This window comes from Schistocerca piceifrons, chromosome 2 (assembly GCF_021461385.2).
Source record: "Schistocerca piceifrons isolate TAMUIC-IGC-003096 chromosome 2, iqSchPice1.1, whole genome shotgun sequence".
NCBI lineage: Eukaryota > Metazoa > Arthropoda > Insecta > Orthoptera > Acrididae > Schistocerca > Schistocerca piceifrons.
This window is the reverse complement of record NC_060139.1, coordinates 214,143,381-214,160,831: the sequence shown is the minus strand read 5'-3', so window position 1 is coordinate 214,160,831 and position 17,451 is coordinate 214,143,381.

Here is a 17,451-nt window from a genome sequence, read left to right as displayed (position 1 = left end):
GTCCTGGAATTACCTGCTCGTGGAGCTTCCTTCGTGTTACTTTGATGCTGATAGGTTTCGCGTGTGCGACATTCAGTTCTGCAGCGACTTTTGCAGCTGCCGTCCTCTTCAACGACGGTATGTCATGATCAGTCAACATAGACTTGTCGCGTTGTGTCCTAGCGGACCGTGTTTTTCCGCTTTCCATGAATGCGGTATAAATAACCGAAACAGTGCATCTCGAAACACCGAACACTTCCATTCCCTTGGCTACGGAAGCACTCGCCATTCGAGCACTAACAATTCGTCCACGTAGAATTTAGTTAGCTCCGACATAATGCACTCATAACCACAGAACACTGTGCTGACCACGAGTCACACATGCAACCGTTGAGGTCGCTACACAGGTTCCGTTCGTGGTCAGATACGACGGCGTAACGTGCAGGCTTGACCATCAAAAATGGTTCAAATGGCTTTGAGCACTATGGGACTTAACAGCTGTGGTCATCAGTCCCCTAGAACTTAGAACTACTTAAACCTAACTAACCTACGGACATCACACACATCCATGCCCGAGGCAGGATTCGAACCGGCGACCGTAGCAGTCGCACGGTTCCGGACTGCGCGCCTAGAACCGCGAGACCACCGCGGCCGGCGCTTGACTATCATATGCGGTTATACGCAAGAACGGATTTAATGCGAAGTTTCCACATTTTTGTCCAATTCCTGTGTGTCTATTTATGATGTGTCGTCGTTGTGGTCTTCAGTCCAAAGACAAGTTTGATGCAGCTCTCCATGCTACTCTATCGTGTGCAAGCCTCTTCATCTCCGAGTAACTACAGCAATCGACATCCTTCTGGATCTGCTTACCGTGTTCATATCCTGGTCTCACTCTACGATTTTTATTATACTTATTTTATTTACACGTCAAGTTCCGTAGGACCAAATTGAGGAGCAAATCCCCAAGATCATGGAACGCGTCAGTACATGAAATTACAACATAAAACAGATAAAAATAAAATGTTTATGAACCTGAAAAATGTCAAGCCATAAGTTTAAGTAAACGCAATCAACAGTATAACATAAGAATCAGCTTAATTTTTCAAGGAACTCCTCAACAGAACAGCAGGAGTGACCCATGAGAAAACTCTTCAGCTTCGATTTGAAACCGCGTGCATTACTGCATAGATTTTTGAATTCTTGTTGTAGCTTACTGCACACTTTTCTGCACAAGAGTTAAGGAAGTCCGATGAAAAATCAAGTTGGACTTTTCCGAGCATTAAGTAATTACAAGCTGCTTGTTCTCGAGAATAAGCTTATATTGTTAATAAGAAATGATAGTATGAAATATATACAGGGTGGTCCATTGATCGTGACCGGGCCAAATATCTCACGAAATAAGCATCAAACGAAAAAACTACAAAGAATGAAACTTGTCTAGCTCGAAGGGGGAAATCAGATGGCGCCATGGTTGCCCCGCTAGATGGCGCTGCTATAGGTCAGACGGATATCAACTGCGTTTTTTTTTAATAGGAACCCCCATTTTTTATTACATATTCGTGTAGTACGTAAAGAAATCTGAATGGTTTAGTTGGACCACTTTTTTCACTTTGTGATAGATGGCACTGCGATAGTCACAAACATATGGCTCACAATTTTAGACGAACAGTTGGTAACAGGTAGGTTTTTAAAATTAAAATACCGAACGTAGGTACGTTTGAACATTTTATTTCGGTTGTTCCAATGTGATACATGTACCTTTGTGAACTTATCATTTCTGAGAACGCGTGCTGTTACAGCGTGATTACCTGTCAGTACCACATTAACGCAATAAATGCTCAATGTCCGTCAACCTCAATGCGTTTGGCAATACGTGTAACGACATTCCTCTCAACAGCGTGTAGTTCGCATTCCGTAATGTTCGCACTTGCATTGACAATGCGCTGACGCATGTTGTCAGGCGTTGTCGGTGGATCGCGATAGCAAAACTCCTTCAACTTTCCCCACAGAAAGAAATCCGGGGACGTCAGATCCGGTGAACGTGCTGGCCATGATATGGTGCTTCGACGACCAATCCACCTGTCATGAAATGTGCTATTCAATACCGCTTCAACCGCACTCGAGCTATGTGCCGGACATCCATCACGTTGGAAGTACATCACCATTCCGTCATGCAGTGAATCGTCTTGTAGTAACATCGGTAGAACATTACGTAGGAAATCAGCATACATTGCACCATTTAGATTGCTATCGATAAAATGAGGGCCAATTATCCTTCCTCCCATAAATGCCGCACCATACATTAACCCGCCAAGATCGCTGATGTTCCACTTGTCGCAGCCATCGTGGATTTTCCGTTGCCCAATAGTGCATATTATGCCGGTTTACGTTACCGCTGTTGGTGAATGACGCTTCGTCGCTAAATAGAACGCGTGCAAAAAATCTGTCATCGTCCCGTAATTTCTCTTGTGCCAAGCAATTCCTGGTGGATGGAAATATGGTACGGTTGCAATCGATGTTGATGTAGCATTCTCAACACCGACGTTTTTGAGCTTCCCGATTCTCGAGCAATTTGTCTGCTACTGATGTGCGAATTAGCCGCGACAGCAGCTAAAATACCTACTTGGGCATCATCATTTGTTGCACGTCGTGGTTGACGTTTCACATTGGCTGAACACTATCCGGCGAACGGTCCGGTCACTTGGATGATGTCGTCCAGGATACCGAGCAGCATACATAGCACACGCCCGTTGGGCATTTTGATCACAATAGCCATACATCAACACGATATCGACCTTTTCCGCAATTGGTAAACGGTCCATTTCAACACGGGTAATGCAAATGGTTCAAATGGCTCTGAGCACTATGGGACTTAACAGCTGTGGTCATCAGTCCCCTAGAACTTAGAACTACTTAAACCTAACTAACCTAAGGACATCACACACATCCATGCCCGAGGCAGGATTCGAACCTGCTACCGTAGCAGTCGCACGGTACGGGTAATGCATGACGAAGCAAATACCGTACGCACTGGCAGAATGTTACGTGATACCACGTACTTTGTGACTATTGCAGCGCCATCTATCACAAAGCGAAAAACGTGTTCCAACTAAAACATTCATATTTCTTCACGTACTACACGAATATGTAATAAAAATGGGGCTTCCTACTTTAAAAAAACGCAGTTGATATCCGTTTGACCTATGGCAGCGCCATCTAGCGGGCCAACCATAGCGCCATCTGGTTTCCCCCTTCAAGCTAGACGAGTTTAGTTCTTTGTAGTTTTTTCTTTTGATGCTTATTTCGTGAGATATTTGGCCTGATCACTATTAATGGACCACCCTGTATATTGAGAGGCCAATGTCAAAATACCCAGACTCGTGAACAGAGGTCGACAAGGAGTTCTCAAACTTACACCACTTATTTCCCGAACCGCCTGTTTCTGAGACAAAAATATCCTTTTGGAAAGGGAGAAGTTACCCTAAAATATTACACCTTACGACATAAGCGAATGAAAATAAGCGAAGTAGACTAATATTCGTGTCGAACGATCACTTACTTCAGGTATCATTCGAATAGTAAAAATGGCAGCATTAAGTCCTTGAACAATATCCTGAACGTGGGCTTTCCACGACAGATTACTATCTACCTGCACACCTACAAGTTTAACCCACCTAATACATCACAGGGAAAAGTCAATATAGCATTTTCAGTTGTTAAACGACAGCCGAACTGTACATTTGATATGAAATTATGTTATATAAAATGATCAATCAATTATCCTTACATACACAGCCTTTTCAATAACTTAAGCAAACAATGATGGGATAGAAATAGGTCTAAAATTGTCTACATTATCTCTTTCTCCCTTTTTATAAAGCGGCTTTACTACTGAGTACTTTAAACTTTCAGGAAACAGACTATTCCAGAAGCAAAAACTACAAATATGGCAAAATACAGGGCTAACATGTGGAGCACAGTACTTTAATATTTTGCTAGGCACCTCATCATATCCATGAGTGTCCTTAGTCTTCAGTGATTTAATTATTGACTAAATCTCACCCTTGTCAGTATCACAGAGGAGTATTTCCGGCCTCAGTCTCGGAAAGGCATTTGCTTAGGTAGTTACATGATTCCCTATAGAAACTAAATTTTTATTTAATTCATCAGCAACGCTCATAAAATAATTGTTAAATACTGTAAATATATCTGATTTAACAGTAACATAAATATTTTTACTGTGAACTAACTTTATATCGTCGACCTTGTGCTGATGACCAGACACTTCCTTCACAACTGACCCCATGGTTTTAATTTTATCCTGTGAATTAGCTATTCTATTTGGGTACCATAAATTCTTTGCCTTCCTAATAACATTTTTAAGCACCTTACAATACTGTTTGTAATGAGCTACTGTAGCTTGATTGTGAATACTTCTAACATTTTGCTGTAATTCCCGCTTTGTCCTACATGATATCCTTATCCCATTACTCAGCCACCCAGGATGTCTTTTACTGCTAGTACCCCGTTTAGAACGTTCTAATGGAAAGCAACTCTCAAAGCGCATGAGAAATGTGTTAAGGAAAGCATTATATTTGTCATCTATGTTACTGGCACTATAAACATCCTGCCACTCTTGTTCCTTGACGAGGTTTAAAAAACTCTTTATTGCTGCTGGATTGACTTTCCTACATAGTTGTAATTATGTGTGACATTTGTTTGGGTTTAAAAGCCTTTTAGTGTTAAAATTTCTGCATCATAGTCTGAAAGGCCATTCACCCTTTTACTAACAGAATGCCCATCTAGTAATGAAGAGTGAATAGAAATATTGTCTATGGCTGTGCTACTGTTCCCCTGAACCCTGGTTGGAAGAAAAACATTCTGCATCAGATCATATGAATTTAGGAGGTCTACCAACATCCTTTTTGTTGCACCATCATATACAAAATTTATATTGAGGTCACCACATATAACTAATTTCTGGTACTTCCTATAAAGTAAATCAAGAACCCTCTGTAGCTTGAGCAGAAATACGCTGAAGTTAGAGTTATGGGACCTTTAACGACAAAAATTAGAAGTTTAGTTTCACTAAATTCAACTGCCCCTGCACACCATTCAAATTCTGTTCAGTGCAGCCCATTGATAAGTGTATAGATTCAAATGGATTACTGTTTTTTACGTACATGGCCATTCCCCCACTCCCCAAGGAACTCCTCGAAAAACAGCCACCTAATCTGTATCCTGGTAAAAGAAATCTCTATCTATATCCTAATCTCGCTCTAGCTACTGCCGGGTCTGGGCGCTGACGAGTCCTCTGCATTTGGCTCGGTCCTCCCACCATTTTTCTTCCTCCACTTGCTGCCAGGTCACACCTCTCCTTTCTACAGATATTCACACTCCCATTTACCACCGTGTTCTTGGGTGCCCTCTAGGTCTTTCCCCATCCATCTTTAGTTCTTCCATAATTTAGAGGAGTCTCTGCCCATGCATCCTCTTAACATGCCCATACTATCTTAATCTCTTTTTTCAATTTCTTCTATCATACTTTCTTGTTTAAGATCCTTTCTAATCTCTGCATTCCTTACTCTGCCCATTTTTGTTTTTCCCTTAACTGCTCTGAGAAATTTCATTTCCCCTGCCGGCAGTCTGCTCCAGTCCCTTTCTGTCATTGTCCATGTTTCTCCACCATAGGTGACAATAGGGAAACCTCTGAATTGTCAAGTGGTGCTCCGATATACCAATAATTTCAGAATCAACATCTATAAGCAGTCCACTAATTTTGTCTCTAATATCTCTTATACATAGGATGGAACTTACATAGTAGCAACACAGCTGTGGAGACACTATGCAATAGAATCTACTATTGTCGCTGATAGCACACATTGTTGGCATACCTACCTTACCTCCGAACAAATGGACTCGCCCGTCCCATGTCACCGGCGTGCGCACAATCGAGGGAAGCAGTCACTTATGAGCGAGCGGTCTAATGTAAAGGTGTCACTATGTTTTAGAAACAGGAACAACGGAGTTGGATCAAGATTGAATGTTCAAGACGTCGCACAGCACGACAGTGTCATCAAGGTCTTTAAGAGGCGTGTGCGGAATCGGCATCGCCGTACAGAGCAGTGGCACGTTGGGTAACAGCCTTCAACGAAGGTCGACAAACTGTGGCAGACATGCATCGGGCAGGTCGTCCTAGCGTCTCTGAAGAAGAAGCGCATCCTGTTGCCACGTTAGTGGACAGTGACCGACGCCATACGATTCGTGAGCTCGCCCACGAAACAGGATTAGCGTATGTGACTGTGCTTCGCACCCTGAAGGAACGCCTGAGCATGCGAAAAATTGCATCACAATTGATTCCACATCACGACGGAAAATCAGAAATGGATGCGATACGACGCTGCTCAGACGCACTTCGAGCGCTGTGAGCGCGAAGGAGAGGCTTCCTTACGCCGTATCGTAGCACTAGATGAGACATGGGCCACATCGTACGAGCCAAAACTGAAACGCCAGTCGAACGAACGGCATCATTATGGGTCGCCCCGAAAGTCTAAAGAGCGTCAGAGCTCCAGTATAGTGAAAGTTATGGTGCTTCTCGTGTGCGACTGTGATGGTGTTATCCTAATGCATTACGTTCATCCACGGCAGACCGTCAATTCATAGTATTACTGTTTTTGGAGCATCACCTGCGACCAGATTTGCGAAAGAAGCGGTGACACTTTCTGCGCAACCCACCCACCATTTTGCACGACAATGCGCGGACTCATACAGCGCAAGTTGTGGCTGCTCTGTTCGGTCGATGGGACTGGGAAGTACTGTACCATCCAACATACTCCCCGGACTTGTGACCTTGATTTTACTCCGAAGATGAAGGAACCGCTTCGTGGCATTCGCTTCAGAACTGTTCCAGAGATTCGATAGTCAGTAGACCGCTCCATTCGCACCATCAACAGAACAAGCTCTGCTAACGGTATACTACGTCTTCCACATCGCTGGCAACGGGTTCTACATAACGCTGGTGACTACTTTGAAGGACAGTAACAGGTGCAAACATGTAACTCTTTTATATCGGTTGTGAATAGATAGTTGCCACTATTTAAGTTCCAACCCTCGTATTTTGATGAAATTTGCGAATTCCTCCTCTACTTGGAAGCATGACGTCCTATGAAGGTGACTCCTTAGTTTTGTCTCTAATATCTCTTATACGTAGGATGGAACTTACATAGTAGCAACACAGCTGTGGAGACACTATGCAATAGAATCTACTATTGTCGCTGATAGCACACATTGTTGGCATACCTACCTTACCTCCGAACAAATGGACTCGCCCGTCCCATGTCACCGGCGTGCGCACAATCGAGGGAAGCAGTCACTTATGAGCGAGCGGTCTAATGTAAAGGTGTCACTATGTTTTAGAAACAGGAACAACGGAGTTGGATCAAGATTGAATGTTCAAGACGTCGCACAGCACGACAGTGTCATCAAGGTCTTTAAGAGGCGTGCGCGGAATCGGCATCGCCGTACAGAGCAGTGGCACGTTGGGTAACAGCCTTCAACGAAGGTCGACAAACTGTGGCAGACATGCATCGGGCAGGTCGTCCTAGCGTCTCTGAAGAAGAAGCGCATCCTGTTGCCACGTTAGTGGACAGTGACCGACGCCATACGATTCGTGAGCTCGCCCACGAAACAGGATTAGCGTATGTGACTGTGCTTCGCACCCTGAAGGAACGCCTGAGCATGCGAAAAATTGCTTCCTTGAAGCAGGTATACAATCAGCTGATTTCAGTCTAAAAAAGGCGCAGCTCTAACACCAACTGCTACAGGAATTTTTCCATGAGTAATCCCACCACCACCCACTACACTTTCGCCTATATGCTTTGCCATCCTCCCCTTCCCATGCCTATTGAGGTGCAGGCCATGCCTAGTGAAACCCGATCTCTGATAGACTCAACTGTCTCCACTGCAATGTGACCCACGCCCTTCGCTTTCAGTGCCTTCTCCAGCCCCATGTTAACACGCCTAACAGCCGCATTAAGATGACGCCGATCATGTTGCCGATCAAGTTGCACGAAATGTCCAATAGTGCCACCAGTTTGAGTAACTATCTTTATCAGATCATCACCTACATCAAAACGGAAATTTGTGGTAAGTTCCTATGGGACAAAACTGCTGAGGTCATCGGTCCCTAGGCTTACACACTACTTAAAACTTAAACTAACTTAGGCTAAGGACAAAACATACACCCGTGCCCGAGGGAGGACTCGAACCTCCGATGTGGGGAGCCGCGCGAAACATGACAAGCCGCCTTAAACGGCACGGCTACCCCACGCGACCCACCTACATCACATTCCACGTTTCTATCAAGACTGTTCCCTGCTCCACCCACTATCACTACCTAATGCTCCTTCGTAAAATTCCTGCATAACTCCCCTATGCTGTCAGTCACCTGAGCCAACCATTTCCAGTCAATGATCGGTTAGGTTGGACCAGAAGACCCAGTCCATTCCATGTAAACACAGCCTACACCATTACTGGGCCACCACCAGCTTGCACAGACCCTTGTTGACAACTTGAGTCCATAGCCTCGTGGGGTCTGCACCACACTCGAACCCTACCATCACCTCTTACCAACTGAAATCGTGAATTATCTGACCAAGCCAAGGTTTTTCAGGCATCTAGGGTCCAACCGATATCGTGAAGAGCCTGCTGCCATAGTCCATTAACGCCAAATTTCACCGCACCGTTCTAACGGATACGTTCGTCGCACGTCCCACATTGATTTCCGCGGTTATCTCGCACAATGGTGCTTGTCTGTAAGCACTGACAAGTCTACGCAAATGCGCTGCTCTCGGTCGATAAGCGAAGTCGGCCATTGCGTTGTCCGTGGTGAGAGGTAATGTCTGCAATTTCGTATTCTCGGAGCACTCTTGACACTGTAGATCTCGGAATATTGAATTACCTATCGATTCCATGTGTCTAGCTGCCACTGTCTTGCCGCGTTCAGAGTATGTTAATTCCTGCCGTGTGGCCATAATCACGTCGGAAACCTTTTCACGAGAATCACCTGAGTACAAATGACAGCTCTGGCAAAGTATTACCCTTTTATACCTTGAATGCGCGATATTACCGCTATCTGTATAGATATATCGCTATCGCATGACTTTACTCGTCACAGTATGTTCTTTGAATCAGCAGTACCGTACGGTAACAGACGCCACAGACACGCCGAGGTGTGGGGAACATGTGCTTATGTAAGCTCGCCGTATAGTATCATAGAGCAAACGGGTCGCTTTGGAGCGCTGCAGGTGATGTAGAATGCGACCAGGTGCTCACGTGACCATCCCTCGCTGACGTAACTCAGTACAGTGGCGTGTATGTGCCAACCAGCTGTAGGGAATACGCGCTGGTCGACGTGGAGAAGCAACACAACAGCCCAAAGGAGCTCACGCGTTCGGACGTGCCATTACCACAAACTGAATAAAGCCGCCTGATTTGTTGGTGTATCAGCATTGAGTTTCCGAGCTAATAATGGAAAAAAGTGCATGCAAGGGACATCTGGAGTCGGATACCTGTCAAAGGCCATTGCTCATAGCGGCACGAAGTTCCATGTCATCAATGGGACAAACATTACAGCCCGGACTACATCAGACTGTAAGCAGGTAGTGTGCTCTGATAAGATGTGGTTTTGCCTCTTCTCGAGTGATGCAAAGTACTGAGTCCACAGACCGCAGAGGCATTTAATCCACAACATCAGAGGCTGTTGTTCGAAGCGGAGGTGATTCTGTGATGTTTTGGAACGTTCACACGCCATCAGTTGGGCCCACTCTTTCAGGTTACCATTAACATAAAGATGTACCTCTACATCTACTCCGTAAACCACCTACTGTGTGTGGCGGAGGCTACTCTTGGTACCACCAACTGATGCTTGTTCCCTGTTCTACTAGTGAATGGCGCGTGGGAAGAATGATTGTCGTATCTCTCCACTCGCGCTGACTAAACGAACCCGTGACACCGACTGCGGTGGCCGAGCGGTTCTAGGCGCTTCAGACTGGAACCGCGCGACCGCTATGGTCGCAGGTTCGAATCCTGCCTCGGGCATGGATGTGTGTGATGTCCTTAGGTTAGTTAGGTTTAAGTAGTTCTAAGTTCTAGGGGACCGATGACCTCAGATGTTAAGTCCCATAGTGGGCAGAGCCATTTGAACCATTTGAACCTGTGACGAAACGCGCCGCTCTCCTTTGGATCTTCTTCATCTCGTTTATCAGTCCACCTGGTAAGGGTCACATATTGATGAACAGGATTCAAGAGTCGGTCGAACAAGTGCCTTGTAAACCACTTCTTTCGTGGATGAGTAATATTTCCTTAAGAGTCTGAATCTCAGTCTGGCATCTTCTTCCTACTGTTCATTTTATGTGGTCACTGCACTTAACATCGCTCTAGATAGTTACTCTTAGATGTTTTACGGTAGACACTGTTTCCAGCGGTTTTCATAAATATTGTTGTCGTACATGTGTAGGCAATAAGTTACGTTTATCCACGTTCAGGGTCAACTGCCAGAGCCTGCACCATCCATTAATCCTCTGCAAGTCATTCTGCAAATCGATACCGTCTTCTGGCGTTGGTAATTTCTGATAGACAACCGCATCATCTACAATCCATCTTAAAGAGCTTCCGATCCTTTCTGCTAGATCATTTATACACATTGTAAATATTGACGGTCCTATCGCCAGCCGCTGTGGCCGAGCGGTTCTAGGGCTTCCGTCCGGAACCGCGCTGCTGCTACGGTCGCAGGTTCGAATTCTGCCTCGGGCATGGATGTGTGTGATGTCCTTAGGTTGGTTAGGTTTAAGTAGTTCTAAGTCTAGGGGACTGATGACCTCAGACGTTAAGTCCCATAGTGCTCAGAGCCATTTAAACCATCTGAACGGTCCTATGACTCTTTCCTGGGGCACTCTGGAAATTACCTATACATCTGTTGATTTTGTTCCGTTGTGGACGACGTCTTGATTTCTTTCCACATGGAAGTTTTGAATCCAGTGGCAAATCTGGTCTGATACTCGGTTAGTTCGTACGTTTTTCACTACCCGAAAGTACGGGACTGTGTCAAATGCCTTTCTGAAGACAAAGAATACGGCATGAACCTGAGTGCCGTTGTCTACAGAATGAGCTGAGTTTTCCACAAGATCTCTGTGATTTTTGTAGACGATGTATTACAATGTGAAATGAAGCTAGAAGCTTCAGATATGCGCTTGAAAACGATCCAGGGTGGGAAGTGGCCAACGGTGCGGATAAAAAAAATAGTGCTTACTTGGAGCACGTTTTTATTCTTAAAACACTTTGAGGCTGTGGACTCCACAAAAACAAAATTTAAAAAAATAAATAAAAGGTTTATTTCAAGATTCTCAGTGGACAACGCTTGCCCTTTCTTCTACATATTGATGAGCGATTTGCAGTAGACACTCCCATCTCCCAAAATGACATCAGCGGTGTTCACAAGGGTGCACGCACACGTTTCTGGTTTGACGCACACTTAGTCCCCTACCGCATCTCTACTGGCCCGCCAAATCAGGCGACATTAATGCCATAGAAACTCTCTGAGTACACGAAACGTAGCAATCAATATCCGCGTAATTCGGGAGCTCAGTGAGTGGCTTAAGCTAGATATGGCTTACATAAACACATTTGTTGGCTCCCCTCGTCGCCAAATTGAAACAGTTTTCGGCACTAGAGGAAGTGCCGCCTGGGAGCGATTAATTCTTGCGATTCTGTAACCTGAAAATGAATAACAGAACTTATCATATAAGCTCCAGCAAGGCTCGCTTACCGAGTGTAATGAAATAAACAAATAGCTGAAACGCAGGTAACTATTACAGGAAATTTTACAAACTCGTATCATACCAAGCAGTTCCTGTACATGGTAAGATGGCGTTCGGTATGCATTTGAACACTTTTTTCTAAAAGCAAGTTGGCTCTGAGCACTATGTGACTTAAGGTCTGAGGTCATCAGTCCCCTAGACTTAGACCTACTTAAACCTAACCAACCTAGGGACATCACACACATCCATGCCCGAGGCAGGATTCGAACCTGCGACCGTAGCAGGTTTCCAATTCACCACATTATTCAGCACTCTTTCGTCTACAAAACCCTGTTTTTCAGCGTAACCTCCGTTCAATGCAACGACGTTACGCCCCCTTTTGGGAGAACCTGTATGCCCGCATGGTACCACTCTACCGGTCGTCATCAATAACTTCCACATCATGCACGTACTGCTTCCCGCAGAATTCATCCTCCATTGGGTCAAACGTATCGAAGATACGACATCCGGGCTGGAAGATGGATGAGAAAGAACAATCCAGTAAGGTTTGTGAGCTCCTCTCGGGAGCGCAGACTTCTCAGGTTTTGGGTTCTCACGGAGAAGGAGAAGTCATTTTGCATGTTTTTGGCGACGACCGCTCTGAAGTCGTTTCTTCAGTTTCCTGAGTGTAGCACAGTACACTTTAGAGCTACTCGTTGCACCGTGAGGAAAGTCATCAAACAGAATAACCCTTTCAGCCTCAGAAGACCATCGACCTGACTTTACCGGCTGAGTGTGCTGCTTTGAACTTTTTCTTCGGAGAAGTGGTGGTGTAGTGCCGCTCCATGGACTGCCGTTTTGTTTCCGATTCGAAGTGATCCCTATGATGAAGTTCGATAAAAATTTGTCACTATCAGCCTCGTAACAGATAGTCCTTCGCTGCACTTTATGGTCTTCTGTTACGCAGCAAGGAACCCGGCGGCCACACATCTTTGCGTACGCCAAGTGGTAGACGAGTGTGTCAGCACTAACAACAGTGACCCGCACTTGAGCAGCGAGGTGGCTGACTACTATCCTCGATCATCCCGAATGATAGTGTCCGCAAGTTCTAACTTTGCACGAGTCACAGTTGTGTACGGCCAGCTGGCATACAGTAGGTCGAACAGGTTTGCACGGACTTCTTGCAATGACAGAATCCTCACCCAACGACTCACCGTGCTTTTGTTCACTGTCTAGTCTCCGAAAACATTCTGCAAGCGCATATGATTATCTACAATGCTGTGGTTTTCCTCCAAAAGAAACTCAATCACATTTCTCTGCTTGGAGCCGCATTTCCGTTGCATACATCATTTTGGAAGCTACGTATAGCACAGCCACTGTCAGAACTTCATGAAACTGTAGTGGCTGAGGCGGGAATATTCCACGATGTCCCAAAAAAAATTCCGCATTTTTTTCAATCTAAACTGGAAGAGAAAAAGATGTGTTGCATTACTTGTTGAACTACCGTAGTATAAATACAAAGGAAAAGAGGACACAGTATTGCAATAGTGTTAGTTGACACTTTCGTCCGTAAATACACAGGAATTGTTCGACATATCCATGTTACATAATACTGTAAAGGTAGAGAGCTGCACAAACTTACCGACTTCGACCGTGTCTTTCATAGCGAAATCTGGATAGTCGTCATCGTGCTGGTAGCTTTCAGGCGGCCAGTATCCTGTAACAAATTGAAACGGGAACTTATGTGGACGTAACTGATCTTCGGAATCCACGACGAAATGCACTGACGAGCCAAGGTATTCTGACCGCCTGCTTAATAGCGAGTATGTCCACCTATGGAATGCAGTTCTGCTAGGAGTCGATCTGTCCTTGATAGCTTCCCTTATCTATGTGCCACCAGATGTCGACGCGGAGGTCACATAATTCCGGTATATTATCGGCCGGTAATTCGTGGACGCGGAACTGACGTCCGATAACGTCTCAGACGTCTTCCATCGCGTTCGGATCAGGCGAATTCGGTGGCCAAGACACAATTGCGAGTTTTCTATCAAGCTCCTCAAACCATCGTAGCACGATTCTAGCATAATGACACGCACAGTTATCCTGCTGGAAAAATATTCGTGTAGTGGTGGTGGTGGTTAGTGTTTAACGTCCTGTCGACAACGAGGTCATTAGAGACGGAGCGCAAGCTCGGGTTAGGGAAGGATTGGGAAGGAAATCGGCCGTGCCCTTTCAAAGGAACCACCCCGGCATTTGCCTGAAACGATTTAGGGAAATCACGGAAAACCTAAATCAGAATGGCTGGAGACAGGATTGAACCGTCGTCCTCCCGAATGCGAGTCCAGTGTGCTAACCACTGCGCCACCTCGCTCGGTATATTTGTGTAGTCCACAGCTATCATATTGTCTTCGATTACAACCCAGGCCCCCAGGAAGCCCAGGTGAATGTCCTCGACAGTTTAATACTGCCTCCAGCAGTATGTGGACATGGCGTGGTGGATGTTTCGAGCAGCCGTTCGCCTCGATGAAGGCGCATCTGGACCCAACCCTCCACCCAGTACGAGGTGCATTCAAGTTCTAAGGCCTCCGATTTTTTTTCTCCGGACTGGAAAGAGATAGAAACATGCGCATTATTTTAAAATGAGGCCGCGTTCATTGTCAATACGTCCCAGAGACGGCAGCACCGTACGGCAGATGGAATTTTACCACCAGCGGCGAGAATGAGAACTGTTTTAAATACTTAAAATGACGACGTTTTCCTTACTTGAACAGCGTGCGATCATTCGTTTTCTGAATTTGCGTGGTGTGAAACCAATTGAAATTCGTCGACAGTTGAAGGACACATGTGGTGATGGAGTTATGGATGTATCGAAAGTGCGTTCGTGGGTGCGACAGTTTAATGAAGGCAGAACATCGTGTGACAACAAACTGAAACAACCTCGGGCTCGCAGAAGCCGGTCTGACGACACGATCGAGAAAGTGGAGAGAATTGTTTTGGGGGATCGCCGAATGACTGTTGAACAGATCGCCTCCAGAGTTGGCATTTCTGTGGGTTATGTGCACACAATCCTGCATGACGACCTGAAAAAGTGTCATCCAGGTGGGTGCCACGAATGCTGACGGACGACCACATGGTTGCCCGTGTGGCATGTTGCCTAGCAATGTTGACGCGCAACGACAGCTTGAATGGGACTTTCTTTTCGTCGGTTGTGACAATGGATGAGACGTGGATGCCATTTTTCAATCCAGAAACAAAGCGCCAGTCAGCTCAATGGAAGCACACAGATTCACCGCCACCAAAAAAATTTCGGGTAACCGCCAGTGCTGAAAAAATGATGGTGTCCATGTTCTGGGACAGCGAGGGCTAATCCTTACCCATTGCGTTCCAAAGGGCACTACGGTAACAGGTGCATCCTACGAAAATGTTTTGAAGAACAAATTCCTTCCTGCACTGCAACAAAAACGTCCGGGAAGGGCTGCGCGTGTGCTGTTTCACCCGCACATCGAGCTAACGTTACGCAATAGTTTCTTCGTGATAACAACTATGAAGTGATTCCTCATGCTCCCTACTCACCTGACCTGGCTCCTAGTGACTTTTGGCTTTTTCCAACAGTGAAAGGCACTCTCCGTGGCCGCACATTCACCAGCTGTGCTGCTATTGCCTCAGCGATTTTCCAGTGGTCAAAACAGACTCCTAAAGAAGCCTTCGCCGCTGCCATGGAATCATGGCGTCAGCGTTGTGAAAAATGTGTATGTCTGCAGGGTGATTACGTCGAGAAGTAACGCCAGTTTCATCGATTTCGGGTGAGTAGTTAATTAGAAAAAAAATCGGAGGCCTTAGAACTTGAATGCACCTCGTATAACAAGAAACGTGATTCATCCTACCAGGCGAAAGGTTTCCACTGATCCGCGGTCCAGTCTCGGTGATGCCGTGACTACTGCAGTTGTAATTGACGGTGTCCTTGGGTCAATATGATAACACACGGGAGTCGTCTGTTGTGCAGCCCCATGTTCATTAATATGAACTGATTGGTGTACTGCAAAACATTGTGCCTCCACCAGCATTGAGCCCTGTCACCAGATCTGCCACAGACCGCCGCTTATTGTACTTTACAGAGTGGGTAGACCTGCGACGTCGACGTTATGTCACGAGTCGTGGACGTCTACTATTGGTTTCACCGTCTCAATACACGTTCCATAGATGCTCAAGACTGCAGCAAGCGAACAGCCGACCAGTTTCCCCGTATCCGACATGCTCGCTCCCAGGTACTGGGCCAGAACAATCTGCTTTTTATCGAATACATTTCTGTTAGTAGATTTCCTCATTTGCGACCCTTGCCGTCAATAGGATGATGCCTCTTTCATCTGTGCTCCGCTTATACACTGTGCTTACCGCGTCACCACCATATGTCATTTAATCAAGCGGTGGACAGCGATCACAATGTTTTGGCGTATCAGTGGAAATACAGGGTGTATCAAAAAGAATCATCCGATTTAAAAAAAAGTCATAACTATTATATTATTTGAGATATGTGCGTGAACAACGTACCGTTGGGAAGAGCAAACTCTAGAGTTTTATATGGTTCCCGCTAGGTAGCAGCGGCGCGTACCCTCTTCAGTTCCAGTAAAAATGGTGTCGGTGACAACAGAAAGCATTTTCTGTTCTACGTTTTGCGAATTTCGGGTCAGCAATAACGGTTCAGTGTGTCTTTACTACTAGGTATGGTGTGAATCCTCCTACAGCACAGAGCATTAGACGATGGCGTGAACAGTTCAGAGAAACAGGTTGTCTGTGTAAAGGCAAATCGCTGGGCCGTTCCTGACTGACAGACGTCGAACGCATCCGCCATAGTTTGACAAGGAGTCCGCAGAAACCCGTTCGCTGTGCAGCTCGATGTCCGTCTGGCGTATGTTGCGTCACCATTTACACGTGAAACCATAAGAAATTGAGCGACTGCAAGCTCTTTGTGAAGGTGACAAACAACAACGTGTGAAGTTCTGTAATTCCGTTCTTGGCAAGACGGGGGATGGCAGTTTTCTTCCACCCTTAGTGTTCAGAGATGAGGCAACATTCCATTTAAATGAAAAGGTGAACCCTCATAATGTGAGAATATGGGGTACGGAACAACCACATGAAGTTGTACAACAGGAGAAATGCTTTGTGCAGTTTCACGGTAAAAGGTGTATGGTCTATTTTTCTTTGCCGAGAATACTGTTATAGGAAGCACATATCTCGATATGCTAGAGAAATTTCTTTTCCCACGGTTGGAGACTGATTCAAACGACTTCAATTGCCAACAGGATGGGGCACAGGCACACTGGCATCTGAAAGTGTGGATATTTTTAAATCAAAGGATTACTGGATGGTGGATCGGTCGCACTGGACTGAATGACTCAGTCTTACATAATTGCCCACCAAGATCGCCGGACTTGAGTGTATGTGATTATTTCTTATGGAGGTTTATATAAGACTCTGTTTATGTGCGTCCGTTATGAACAACAATGACTGAACTGAGAAATCGCATAATAGCAGCTGTGGAAGCTGCAAATCAAGACATGCTCGCTACTGTGTGGGAACAATTTGAATACTGCATTGACATATGCCGCGCTTCTTAAGGGGGGCGTATTGAACACCTATGAAAAGGTATGAAAAAAACTTTTTGAGTTTCCCGTTCATC